Source organism: Balaenoptera borealis (genome assembly GCF_965194805.1).
Source record: "Balaenoptera borealis genome assembly, chromosome: 2".
Classification (NCBI taxonomy): domain Eukaryota; kingdom Metazoa; phylum Chordata; class Mammalia; order Artiodactyla; family Balaenopteridae; genus Balaenoptera; species Balaenoptera borealis.
In genome coordinates this window covers 161,912,834-161,925,375 of record NC_138867.1, presented here as the reverse complement: position 1 = coordinate 161,925,375, position 12,542 = coordinate 161,912,834, and the positions used below count along the sequence as shown (strand labels likewise).

General features: G+C 45.6%; 1 protein-coding gene across 13 annotated transcripts in view; it reads right to left on the bottom strand.

The window, feature by feature from the left end:
* Positions 1-345: 345 nt before the first annotated feature.
* LOC309623767 (uncharacterized protein) overlaps positions 346-12,542 on the bottom strand; it is a 238,852-nt gene continuing 226,655 nt past the window's right edge. For 5 of the 13 annotated variants that reach the window (XR_014241567.1, XR_014241581.1, XR_014241592.1 and 2 more), the window contains 4 exons: positions 5,574-6,013; positions 5,175-5,391; positions 4,217-4,433; positions 346-3,717 (listed from right to left, as the gene is read on the bottom strand). The gene's annotated coding sequence lies outside the window, so the exon portion shown is untranslated. The remainder of the gene's footprint in view (positions 3,718-4,216; positions 4,434-5,174; positions 5,392-5,573; positions 6,014-12,542) is intronic. The other 8 variants (XR_014241590.1, XR_014241593.1, XR_014241600.1 and 5 more) reach the window with 4 other exon arrangements.

The window sequence follows — 12,542 nt, the reverse complement described above, 5'->3', positions numbered from 1 at the left end:
GTATCCAATAATAACAAGCGTTGGCAAGGATACGGAGAAACTGAAATCCTCATGCATTGCTGGTGGAATTGTCAAATTCGAAACTGCTACTTTGAAACACTGATTCATCATATGACCCAGCTAATTACCCCTAGGTAACCACCCAAGTGAAATTAAAACTACATGCACACATCAGCCAGAGCGGCGAAAACGTGGAAACAAACCAAATGTCCATTAATTGGTGGATGGATAAATAAAATGTAGTATATCCATACTATAGAATATTCTTTGGCAATATGATACATGCTACTGCATAACCTCAAAAACATTACGCTAGATAAAAGAAGCTAGACACAAGAGACCACATACGGTATGAGCCCATTTATATGAAATGTCTACAAAAGGCAAATCTATAGAGGTAAGAAGTAAATTATCGGTTGAATGGGTCTGGGGGTGGGAATGAGAGTGATTCCAAATAGGCACAAGGTTTCTTTTGGAGGGTGATGGAAATGTTCAAAAATTAGATTACATGATAGGTGCATACAACTCTATAAATTCACAGATTTTACTAAAAACCACTGAATTGCATATACTTCAAAAGAGTCAATTGTATGGCATGTGAATTATACATCAGTACAACTGTTTAAAAAATAAAGAAATTTAAAAGAGAAGTCAGGGACAGCCCTGACCCCAAACCTCACTATGAAATGTTAACATATTTACACAGAAATCTGCCACTTATCCTGATGTCGCCCTTCCAGAAACTTGACTCTTAGGATGACAAAGAACACGAACGAAGAGTAAGAGACCTCCAAACAGGGTCTAAGATAGCCGTGACTCATTTATGCACTTTAGACTACAGGAGAAAATGGAAGTCCTCCCCTCGCCCCTACCCAGCCTGAGATGAAAACTTAATGACTCATAGGTACAAATGCAGGGCACCTAATTTTAAGCTCGATTATCTGGTTTTCCTCAGCAGCTACATTAACTAAGTGACAGTTAATACTGAGGATGGGATCAGAAGCAAACTATCAAAGCACAGGCCTCTGGGTCTGGTCAGCCCCTTACAACTTCACACCACTGAGGGCAGGGCAGCAACGGTACCCTGGTGGCCAAAAATGGTTATGACATCTGTTATCTGAGGCTGGAAAGAGAATCAGTTTCTCAAAATGAGGTCATCAAAATGGCCATGGGTATGCACCCATTTATGATACAGGTTCTCTTGCCTCACTCAAACCAACTGAATCAGAACCTCCAACAATGATACCTAAGAATCTGCATTTTTAACAAGCCCCCTCGATGATTCTTATGTTTTAAATTTTATTGTGCACAAGAGCCCTTTACTTAGAGAATATTAGAGATGGAAGGAACCTTGATGATCATCTAACCCAAAGTTCACATACTGTAGATGAAAACACTGGGGACCAACGATGTAACATGATTTTCAAAGATCAAATCGTTCTTTAAACTCTTTGAAAACAAAAACAAAACTATGTCTCTAGTCCTAAAAATTGTCAAGAATACTACTGACAAAAGAGAATATAAAATGTACCTTGGAAATATTTTCTTCAAAGATTGATGAAGATAACATGCTTCATCATTTAAAGGGATATGTTTCTGCTCTCAGGAAAATTAATCCAGAGCACCTCATTACCTGAAGCTGCCAACTAAATGAGTCATCGTAACAGTTAAATTATTTTTTCCTTGTTGGTATGTTCAGTTTAATTATTGCCTTTTTTCCCCAAACCTACCTCCCTTGAGAAAATGCATAGGTTACTTGACCCAAAACACCAACATTCTTACAGATCACAAGCATTAAGTCATCATTTCCTCTGAAGCCACATCTCCAGGGCTGCAAGTCATATTTTTCTATTAATGCAGCCTGAATTCTCCTGTGCGTGGGTCCTAAATCATGAGCTAGCAAGAGGGAGGAGATATGGGGATATATGTATATGTAGAGCTGATTCACTTTGTTATAAAGCAGAAACTAACACCATTGTAAAGCAATTATACTCCAATAAAGATGTTAAAAAAAAAAAATTACATTCTATTGGAGGAAAACAGTCAATAAACAAATATACAAATTAATTAAAAAAAAAAAAAGTGGGTCTGTTTCCAGGGGCCTATTTAGCCAGTGGGTTCATCACCCGAAACCTCAGGCTCCCTTTCATTATTCCTGCTTGATCCTGCCTTTTGATAATTTCCAGTAAAGCATTGTTGTCTTATTTTCTGCTTTAGACAAGCTTAAGGGAGAGTTTCTTAAGTCACTTGACCAAAATATATTTTGGAGCATGGAAAGAACATAGTTTCTTTGTTTTTGGGGGGGATTTGTTTTCACAAAAGGATTACTTGGATTCAAAATCTTGTTCACTGACTTGTTAATCGTGATGTAGTGACCTGACAAATTTCTCAGCCTGTTAGAGGCTTTAATTTCTTTTTCACAAAATGTAAAGAATAACACCTACCTTGCAAGGTTTTTTGCAAAGAGTCTAAAAAACGCGTAGTACGTAAAATAGATAATATATGTAACACGAACAGTGTCGATTGTATATATATAATTGTCAATGAAAAAATGTTGCCTGCCATATCAGTAAACAAAGGATGTTGCAGCCATCAAGCCATCACATTATAGCCGCCCCAAGAGTGAACCCTGAGGAAACTCAGGATGGAAACAGGATGCCCACCATCTAGCAGTCAACTGCCACAGCCTCCCCTGATGGTGCACACCGAGGGAACTCAGGATGAGAAAGCACAGGATACTGGCCCACATAGCTGAGGTGCATATCAAAGGAAGGATTTCAGTGAGCCCAGACTTTTGCATCTTCCCATACACAGAAAAACACTAAAAAGTCATTAACTCGAGATGTCTGGTTTTCTTTAATTAACAGGAATCTTTCCATGTTCCGATTACCTGGTCTTTGTTGCAAAAACTCCTATAGTTGATGGCTCCTCCCTCTCCTTTTTGGATCAGTCCCTCAGAGAGAGCTGAGAGGCTGTGTCCCAGGCTTAAGTCCTCAGTCTTGCCCACCCAATAAAACATATTTCTCAACTTTGAGGTTGTGCATTTTTTTCAGTCAACATCATATACATGTTAAATATACATATATAGAATATATATACACAAATATACATATATATTAGTGTAGGGGGTAAAAACATGGACTTTTCCTTGTTATTTAACCACTCTGAACCTCAGTTTCCATTTCAGCAAAATAGACATATTAACAGGTCCTAAATCACAGTGTTGTCAGAAGGGCTAAACACACATAAAGCATGTACCCGCTGTCTGGCAAACAGTAGGAGCTCAACAAATGTTGTCCAATGGCAAGGCAGCCCTCAAGAGACCAGCGGTCAGTACGTGGTGGGTATTATGATTATTGTTCATTTCTTTCAGGGGCAATCTGGAAGCGCAGAGGCAGAGGTTTGGAGGAATTTTAGGGGGTCCACACAATACACCCAGGTGGGAACAACACAGATCCCCTGAGTGGGGTTCAGGGAGCACACCTCAGCAGCCCTGGCCCTTCCTGCTCTCTCAGTTGGGAGGGTCTCAATGCTGGACTTTGTATTTTCAAAAGATGGCCCGGGCCTTCTTCAGAGAAGAGGAGGTGACAGACAGCAGGATGATGGCTGATGAAGGTGTGGGATGATGAGCGGAGAGTCAGCTTGTACCAGAAACATCAACACTCAACCAATGCCTGGCTCTACTTCCTCACCTGTTGATTGATGACTAGGCTTTATCTAGTTTCAGGACGAGAGTAAAACACAAGGATTCGAAATAGAGTCACAGGTGTAGAAAACAAACTTATGGTTACCAGGGGGGGAAAGTGGGGAGGGGAGAGGGATAAATTGGGAGATTGGGATTGACATATACACAACACTACCTATAAACTAGATGACTAATCAGGACCTACTGTATAGCACAGGGAACTCTACTCAGTACTCTGTAATGACCTGTATGGGAAAAGAGTCTAAAAAAGAGTGGATTATATGTATATGTATAACTGCTTCACTTTGCTGTACACCCGGAACTAACACAACATTGTAAATCAACTATACTCCAATAAAAATTTAAAAAAACACACGCAAGGATTCTCCAAAGATCTTATGTTTGGACCTGATTCCTAGATCTTCTTCTGGGAATTGGGGGTGGGAGGAGAGAGAGTAAAGGAAACAGTGGGGTGGGGCGGGGGGACGTGCATAGGGAAATGAGCGCTTCATGGTGGAAGCACTGAAGCACCACAAAAGGAGTCCCATCGATCCTGGAGAAATCCCCTCACGTCCCCTCCAGGAAAACTTCAAAACTCAGGACTGTCGATTCAGCGCACCTGAAAAAAACAGAGCAGATGGACGTCAGGACCCCGTTGGGATCCTGCAGCTCCATGGCTGCGGCCCCAGCAGTTTTGAGGGCAAACAGCTTACTCCAGAGTATTGATCCAGCCACAGCAAGGTGCAATCTGCTTAAAAAAAAAAAAAAAGAAAAAAAAAGTCTGTTTGAGAAATAGACCCACAGACACAGAAAACAAAATTTCGGTTACCGAAGGGGAAAGGGTGAGGGGAGGGATAAATTAGGAGTGTGGGATTAACAGAGACACACAGATATATGATATATGTAAAATAGATGAACAACAGGGTCCTACTGTAGAGCACAGTATTACTGTGCTCAATATTACTCAATATCTTGCAATAAACGATAATGAAAAAGAATCTGGAAAAGAATATATATGTATGTATGTATGTATACGTATGTATGTGTGTATGCATAACTGAATCACTTTGCTGTACACCGGAAACCACCAACAATGTAAATCAACCATTCTTCAGTTTAAAAAAATAAGTTAAAAATAATTTTAAAGTCTGTGTATGTACAGCAACCCTACCCCGTCAAGCCGGGAAGACGAACAGCAGTTAAGTGTAGACAGAGGCAACCCACCACATTGTCCCCAGCACGCAACTCCAGACATGGTCAGAAGCCTTTTACTGCCTGAGAGTTTTAGCACATGAGGGGGAAGCTTTTCAACTCAATTAGCATTCAATGGTCCTGATGCTCAATCACAGGGATCAGCTGGGAAGTTACTAAAGCCATTACCAAGGGCTGGAGTCGCCAGCTGAGTTTGAAATGTCAGTGCCTTTCCCCTGACACCACCTCCCCTCTTCCCACTGTCCCTCCCAACCAGAGGTCCTGATAATTTGGTAACCTTTCACAACAGCAGGGAGTCATCCTTCAGTCTTGGGATCAGGGACTTTGAAATACCCAAGGAGTCAATTACAGCTTGGCTCTGTCCCTGGGAAAAGAAAGCAGCATCCGAGAGGTGGAAGGAATTGGGGTCCTGGGCAACGCGGGCACGTGAGTTCCGAGGCGCCTTCTCCCAGATGCTGCCTGCATCCCACCAAAGCTTCCGAGGAGACCACAGCCTGTAGGGGTAGAAAGAAGAGCCTGGGAAGACCCAGCTCAAGGTTGCTCTAAGCAAAAGAGAATATGAATGGAGAATTGTCTCGAATTAGAGGAGGATTGCGGGAATGTAACCCTTTGTATTCTAAAGACCTGACAGTGAATTGGTAGGTAGGTAGGACCTTGGCTAGTTGTTAATCAATACCCATTGGCCCTTTCTCTTTGCTGCATCCAGATTCCCTTCGACAGCCCCCTTGCCTCTGGGTGGGGCCCTGGGACGAGCCCTGACCAGTGGACCATGCGCAGAAGTGGCTCTGTCCTCTCTGGGCAGAAGAGGCCAAGAGCGTGCGTGCCTTCTCCAAGCTCCCTTCTTCCAGCGCCGGGGCTCCGAGGACCTGAGGAAGGTGACGCCACAATGTTGAAGGACCCTGAGTCCCTCACATCTGCAAAGAACAGAGTCTCCCACTCCAACCCTAGCCAGTAAATCGAGCAAGAAAGAAGACTTGAACCTGTATGGATGAAGAATGTCGCCTGCCCTATCAGTCAACAGAGTGTTGCAGCCATCAAGCCATCATCAGCCATGGCAGCCATCCCCGATGGTGCACCCGGAGGGGATTCAGGATGGAGAAAAGCAGGATGCTGGCTCTAGATAGTTCAAATGCACATCAAAGGAAGGATTCCAATGAGCCCAGACTCCTGCCTCTTCCCGTACATAGAAAAATGCTAAATTCATTAACTTGAGATGTCTGGTTTTTCTTTAATTAACAGTAATCTTTTGATGTTCCGACTACCTGGTTGTTTGGGGGTTTAATGTTTTGTTTTGTTTTGTTTTTGCAAAACTCCTATATGTCCTGGTTCCTCCCTTCCCTCTTCAGTGCAATCTCTCAGAGCGATCTGACACTGCCTCCCGGGCTTAAGTCCTCAGCAAGTCCACCAAAAAAAAGATGATTCTCAACTTTTAGTTGTGCATTTTTTTCAGTCAACACCTGCTAAGCCACTGAGATTTTAGGTTGTTTGTTAGTACAGCTACCATCAGTTATCCTGACTGACAAAATGACATAATCAGAATTACAAACAAAAATATCCATCATATATATATATATATATATATATATATATATATATATATATATATAATTTATAAACAACAAAATAACTGAATTAACTGTCCAAAAAAGGGAGCTGGTTAAATAAAGGATGGTACACGATACAGCCGTTAAGACACGTCTTTAAAATGATGCTAATGACATAGGGATACGATAAAAAGTGAACTTATTGTTTTTTATACTGCAGAGTAGTAACCAAAAAGTAATTGTAAAATAATTTAAGTACTTTGCTTAGAGTCTTTGAAGGGGATTTATGGATCACAGATTTTTTTTTTTAAATTCTCCCTTTCCCGTCTTACCACAGCACTTGCTCCCACACTTCCTTCTTCAACTATTCGTGCACAAAATCCCCGCCACTAGCCTACTTACCTCTAGCCTCCCCTTCCTTTTTTCCCCCAATACTGTACCCCCAAAACTAAAGGACAGTCACCATGCAGAAAAGGAAGAATAGGTGGGAGGAGGGTAAGACTGCTAACAGTCATACATCAACAATGCTCACCCAGAACCTCTGGCAAAAGGAACTTCATTTTTCTACATCTTTCCAGAATCAGAATCTTGCTCACCTCTGGCCCAGGCTCAAAGGGAGCTCTTGTCGTCAGAGAAAAATTAAGGAGTTCTCCACTGCCTGTGAAAGTAACTGACGATGCTTTCTGATACATTGCAGGCACGGAGAGAGAGCATGTTTAGCTTAGTCAAGGCCTCTTTTATGACATGGAAAGAAAAGAGGTCAAAGTTACATTAAAATGAAGAATCAAAGAGTTCTTTGATTTTTGAAAGAAATCATTAATTGCATGACTTTTGATCAGACTGCATGTCTTATCAAATCTGGAGCTCATACTTGCACGTGGATGAATAATACAAGAGTCCCCACAAGATCCCTCTCCTCTGCAGCCCCATGTTTTTCTCCCTTTGGCTGGTGACAGTGGTTTTGTTCCTCTACGTGAGTTGGATGGGTTGGGAATGTGTCACTTTGAAAAGAAGATGCCCTAACACCTGTCCATAAAAAAGGCAGAGTTCTGGTTACCTCAGCCCTCCCATCCATTCTGGGCACCCACTCAGGGCTCCAAAATGATCTTGTTGGCTGGGCCTTCACAGTAGATAGGTGTGAATTAAATGACGAAGCTCTGGGCTGCGTCAGACAGAGGGGGCAAATCATAGTGTCTGATAGGACAGGTATTTTGCCTGTTTTTAAATTTCTACACAATGGGGGATCCTTTTCTAGGCTGACCCATCTGGAAGTTGCTTTTCCCGCCCCCCCCCCCCAGGTATCAAATTCAGCCTCAACAGAACATGGGCCCTCAGAGATGCCACAAACACAGAGACCCCAGAATGAGAAAAAGGAGAGCGCTGTAAACCTGGATCTCAAGGAGGACAGAAACAGGCATTTTGCAGACAGCATGAAAGGAAAGCACAGAAAATGACTCCACTTAAAACAGAATTTTGAAAAAAAAAAAACAAAAAAACAAAAAACAGAATTTTGAGCTACAACAGCTCCGGGGACTTGAATTCTCTCCAGTTAGTAAATACATAGTTTGCACCATCTTACCACAGAATAATCTGAGATAAGATGAGAGACAGGGTACTAAAGATCGACAAAACCTAGATTTTGAGTGAGGAGGACTCTGAAATGGGCAAGAATAGAGACATCTGCACTCAATACAAAAAGCTGAGAGTTTTGTCCACCCTTGTGAGGAAGGTATTAAGAACCTCAGTAAAGGGGCTTCCCTGGTGGCGCAGTGGTTGAGAATCTGCCTGCCAATGCAGGGGACACGGGTTCGAGCCCTGGTCTGGGAAGATCCCACATGCCGCGGAGCAACTGGGCCCGTGAGCCACAACTACTGAGCCTGAGCGTCTGGAGCCTCTGCTCCGCAACAATAGAGGCCGCGATAGTGAGAGGCCCGCGCACCGCGATGAAGAGTGGCCCCCACTCGCCGCAACTGGAGAAAGCCCTCACACAGAAACGAAGACCCAACACAGCCAAAAATAAACATAATAAATAAATAATAAAAATTTTTTACAAAACACCAAAAACATAAAATCTGGAAAAAAGTTGAACACCTATATATGCCCTGCAGACTTTACATTTAGTATTTTGAAGAAAAAAAAAAAAACAAAGAACCTCAGTAAAAATGACTTAGAGTCTTCAATTACTCCTTTTCTTAGTAAAAGTGGAGGGAGATAAACAACCTTAGTAATCGTTACGGATAATATCCGGACTATGGGTGTGTCACTGGCAATCTCAGAAAGTGGGTCTCTCTTGCCCTCCTGGGGCCCCTGGGGCTGTGCCAGCCCACCGGCACGCCCCACGTGGGGTGTCTGCTAGACTAGGGCATGGGTGGGGAGGCCCAGGTGTGAGGGGCCAGGTAGAGTACCTCTGCCTCCCCCCTGATCTCCTCCACAAAACTGCCCCTCCTCCTGAAGCCTGACCCCCAAGTCACACGTTCCTTATCATGACCTCACTGGGTAGTGATGACCTCACCGGCCTTCTAACAGTTTCCATGGCCGCGTAACTGCCAACGTGCTGCCCTCAGAGAAACTTCCCTGACAGTTCTCCACCAGATACCGATCTCTTTGGTTGTCTGAGTGAGAATGTGTGACTGGATCGTCTATATTAACTCAGACCTGTGCTCTGTTCCATGGGTGGGCAGTGCGGCAGGTACACCGAGACCGCCCGGAGGCATGGTGTACACACAATCTCACCTGGCTGCCTCATGTTCCTGTGGGGTTTGCCCACTACGTATACCTGAGCGCGTTCCCAGCTGTAAGTAATACCAGTGACCTGGGACACCTTCAGGGACCCACAGTGCTCACTGCTGAGGACAAGTGAAAGGTCATCCCTGGACAAGTGTGCAGGATGGTCCTGATCTTTATAAATGTAGCTTCCCCTTTGGGCTACAGGATGCTTCCATTCAGACCCTTTCCTGATTGGCCTCTTAGCAAAAGACAAGTGCATTTTTGTTGGCAAATGGTAAATGGAGCAGTTTGAGGAAGAGGGCCACTCCTGAAACACACCTTCAAACCCAGGCACCTCTGTGCTGTCATGGAGACATCTATATCGGTGCCCTCAGACACATCCCATCCTGAGCTGCTGAGTACTAGGGGAGAGGGTGGTACCATATTGATGGGAAGACTGGAAGCACCAAGAGGGATGTTGAAGTGCTAATGAGACTGGGGGGCTGAGGAGATGGTGTCCCAGGAGGCTGGGTTGATGTGAGCCTAGACTTGGTACCCAGAACGCGGTTCTCAGTCTCCTGATCACTCTGCCTCAGTACTTGGCCTTGTTCTAATCTACATAAAAGTATCAGAGGGCTAGAGTTCAGTGTGGTGGAAACAGGCAGTATAAATGGGGCCCAAGAGGGGTTGCCAAGGTGGGAGGGGTTCTTCACCAATTTACATTAGATTATTTTTTTCCAAAACTTGAAAGACATTTCCATTAAAGCCTCAGAAGTGACAGACTGCAAGAAATGTTTTCTCTGTTGTGGAAGGGAGAGATGGAGAGGCTCATGATTGCAATGACTTTCGGGTTCTACTGTTTTCCCTGGAAACGGTGAAGAGACTTGCTCATGTGCTGCAGCCGTAGGCTCTAGGAATTGCTTTTGCAGCCAGTGTCCCTTCCCTAGGGACTCATAGAGGTGATGGGCCAAGGCTGTGTTTTGGATGTCAAGTCGATTAAAGGTCTTCAGCCAGAAACTGGGAGAGACATGAGAGAGGGAAATTCTGGCAGGAGACTGTGTACAGCAGAAGTGACTGATCAGTTCTGATTTTCTTTGCAGCAGCAGTGGCTCCCGTTTCTCCTCCTACCCCTGGTCAGTACCATGTCCCCTACCGAGGGTGTGGAGAAACGCAGTTGGGCTGGCATGGGGAGACATACTGCCTGGTTGGTGGCTACCGGGCCTACGGGGATGTTCCTTTGGCCACGCCAGCAACGGTGGAAGCAGAGAAGCCAGTCCCCAGACGTGCTCCCAAGAGAAAGCGCGCTCTGGAAGAGTCAGACGAAGACCTGGGTTGCCCCAGACCCAAACTCCGGCGATTGGAGCATTCAAGCAGCTTCGGACTAGAAGGTGCTTTGATTCTCAAGCAGGGTGGCCCAACCTCTGGGCACATCCCCTCTGCAACAGCCCCAGTAAACCAATGTCCCATCCTTACTTGCTCAAGGTCGGCAACAGGGAGTCCCCTCCTAAAGAAGGTTCTCTCGCATTGCCACTCTCTCAAAGGCTGCCCCCAGTGTGGTTCCCTCCTGTGGGCCTGATCAGCCTAAGGGCAGAGTTGTCTCTTTCCTTCTCTGAGTCGGACCAAATCGTCTTAGTAACACCTCTTCACAGTGGTGACCATGTGTTTCACGGGGGCTGCTGCTGAGCCTTTATCTCATCCTTTCACGGTGGAGAGAGGGAGAATTATAATGATTTTTACTTCTAGGGGAGAGGGTGGTGCCATATTGATGGGAAGACCGGAAGAACCAAGAGGGCTGTCGAAGTGCTAATGAGACTGGAGGGCTGAGGAGATGGTGTCCCAGGAGGCTGGGTTGATGTGAGCCTAGACTTGGTACCCAGAACGCGGTTCTCAGTCTCCTGATCACTCTGCCTCAGTATTCGGCCTTGTTCTAATCTACATAAAAGTATCAGAGGGCTAGAGTTCAGTGTGGTGGAAACAGGCAGTATAAATGGGGCCCAAGAGGGGTTGCCAAGGTGGGAGGGGTTCTTCACCAATTTATATTAGATTATTTTTTTCCAAAACTTGAAAGACATTTCCATTAAAGCCTCAGAAGTGACAGACTGCAAGAAATGTTTTCTCTGTTGTGGAAGGGAGAGATGGAGAGGCTCATGGTTGCAATGACTTTCGGGTTCTACTGTTTACCCTGGAAACGGTGAAGAGACTTGCTCATGTGCTGCAGCCGTAGGCTCTAGGAATTGCTTTTGCAGCCAGTGTCCCTTCCCTAGGGACTCATAGAGGTGATGGGCCAAGGCTGTGTTTTGGATGTCAAGTCGATTAAAGGTCTTCAGCCAGAAACTGGGAGAGACATGAGAGAGGGAAATTCTGGCAGGAGACTGTGTACAGCAGAAGTGACTGATCAGTTCTGATTTTCTTTGTAGCAGCAGTTCCTTTGGCCACGCCAGCAAAGGTGGAAGCAGAGAAGCCAGTCCCTAGACATGCTCCCAAGAGAAAGTGCGCTCCGGAAGAGTCAGACGAAGACCTGGGTTGCCCCAGACCCAAAATCCGGCGATTGGAGCATGGTGCCAGGAGGTAGACCCCACAGCATCTTGCTGGCTGAGGCACTCTGAAGAGAGGGCAATGGTTTAACTGCCTAAGGCAGCGAATGCCTCTTCCTGCAGTGACCCACCCCGTCCCCCCACTGCCCACTGCCACAGATCACAACCTGCGTCGTTCTGTTTGAGCCTTCCTCAGCCAGGAGCCTCCTGCCACACTAAATGGCCAAAAGCAAGGAGCCTCAGAAACTGAGGTTTGAAATGACAGTCTGCCCTGAACATCCCAGGGCTGAAGCTGGCCTGGAAGAAAACGTGACGTTCCTCTGCTCAATCCTCAGGGGCCCCTTTGTCAGCTGAAGACAGAAAAGTCTGCACTCTGCGAGCCGAGAAGAATGCAGGAGCAGAGACAGGGTGCAGAGAAGCCTTAGCAGGCTACCACATGGGCTCCTGCTCTGAGCCAGTGTCAGCGGCCACCACCACAAACCAGGGGGGAGCTGGGTTTTTTGAAACTGGAAGCAGCAATCTGTGGCTTCCCAAAGAGCCTCCTGCCTGGGGTCTCAGGAGGCAGGATAGAGAGACCCAGGAAGACCTGCTCCCTGAAGCAAGAACAGGATGGAGAGTCAAGCAGCACGCACCCTGCCCCGAGGTTCACATGCTCCTTTATTCCCAGCCCTTTCTGTCCCCAGGGGGGTCCCTTACTGCTCAATGTTTTTCTGTAACAGACTTCTAGGGTCGCCAGTGCTCACACTTAGGTCACTACCCCTGTGCTAGGCACTCCTGCTACCCAGGAAAGGTTCCAAAGGCGGAACAGCTCCAGGGGGTGCCAGGGATCAGAGCAAAAACTGGAGAGGCTGGGGATGAAGG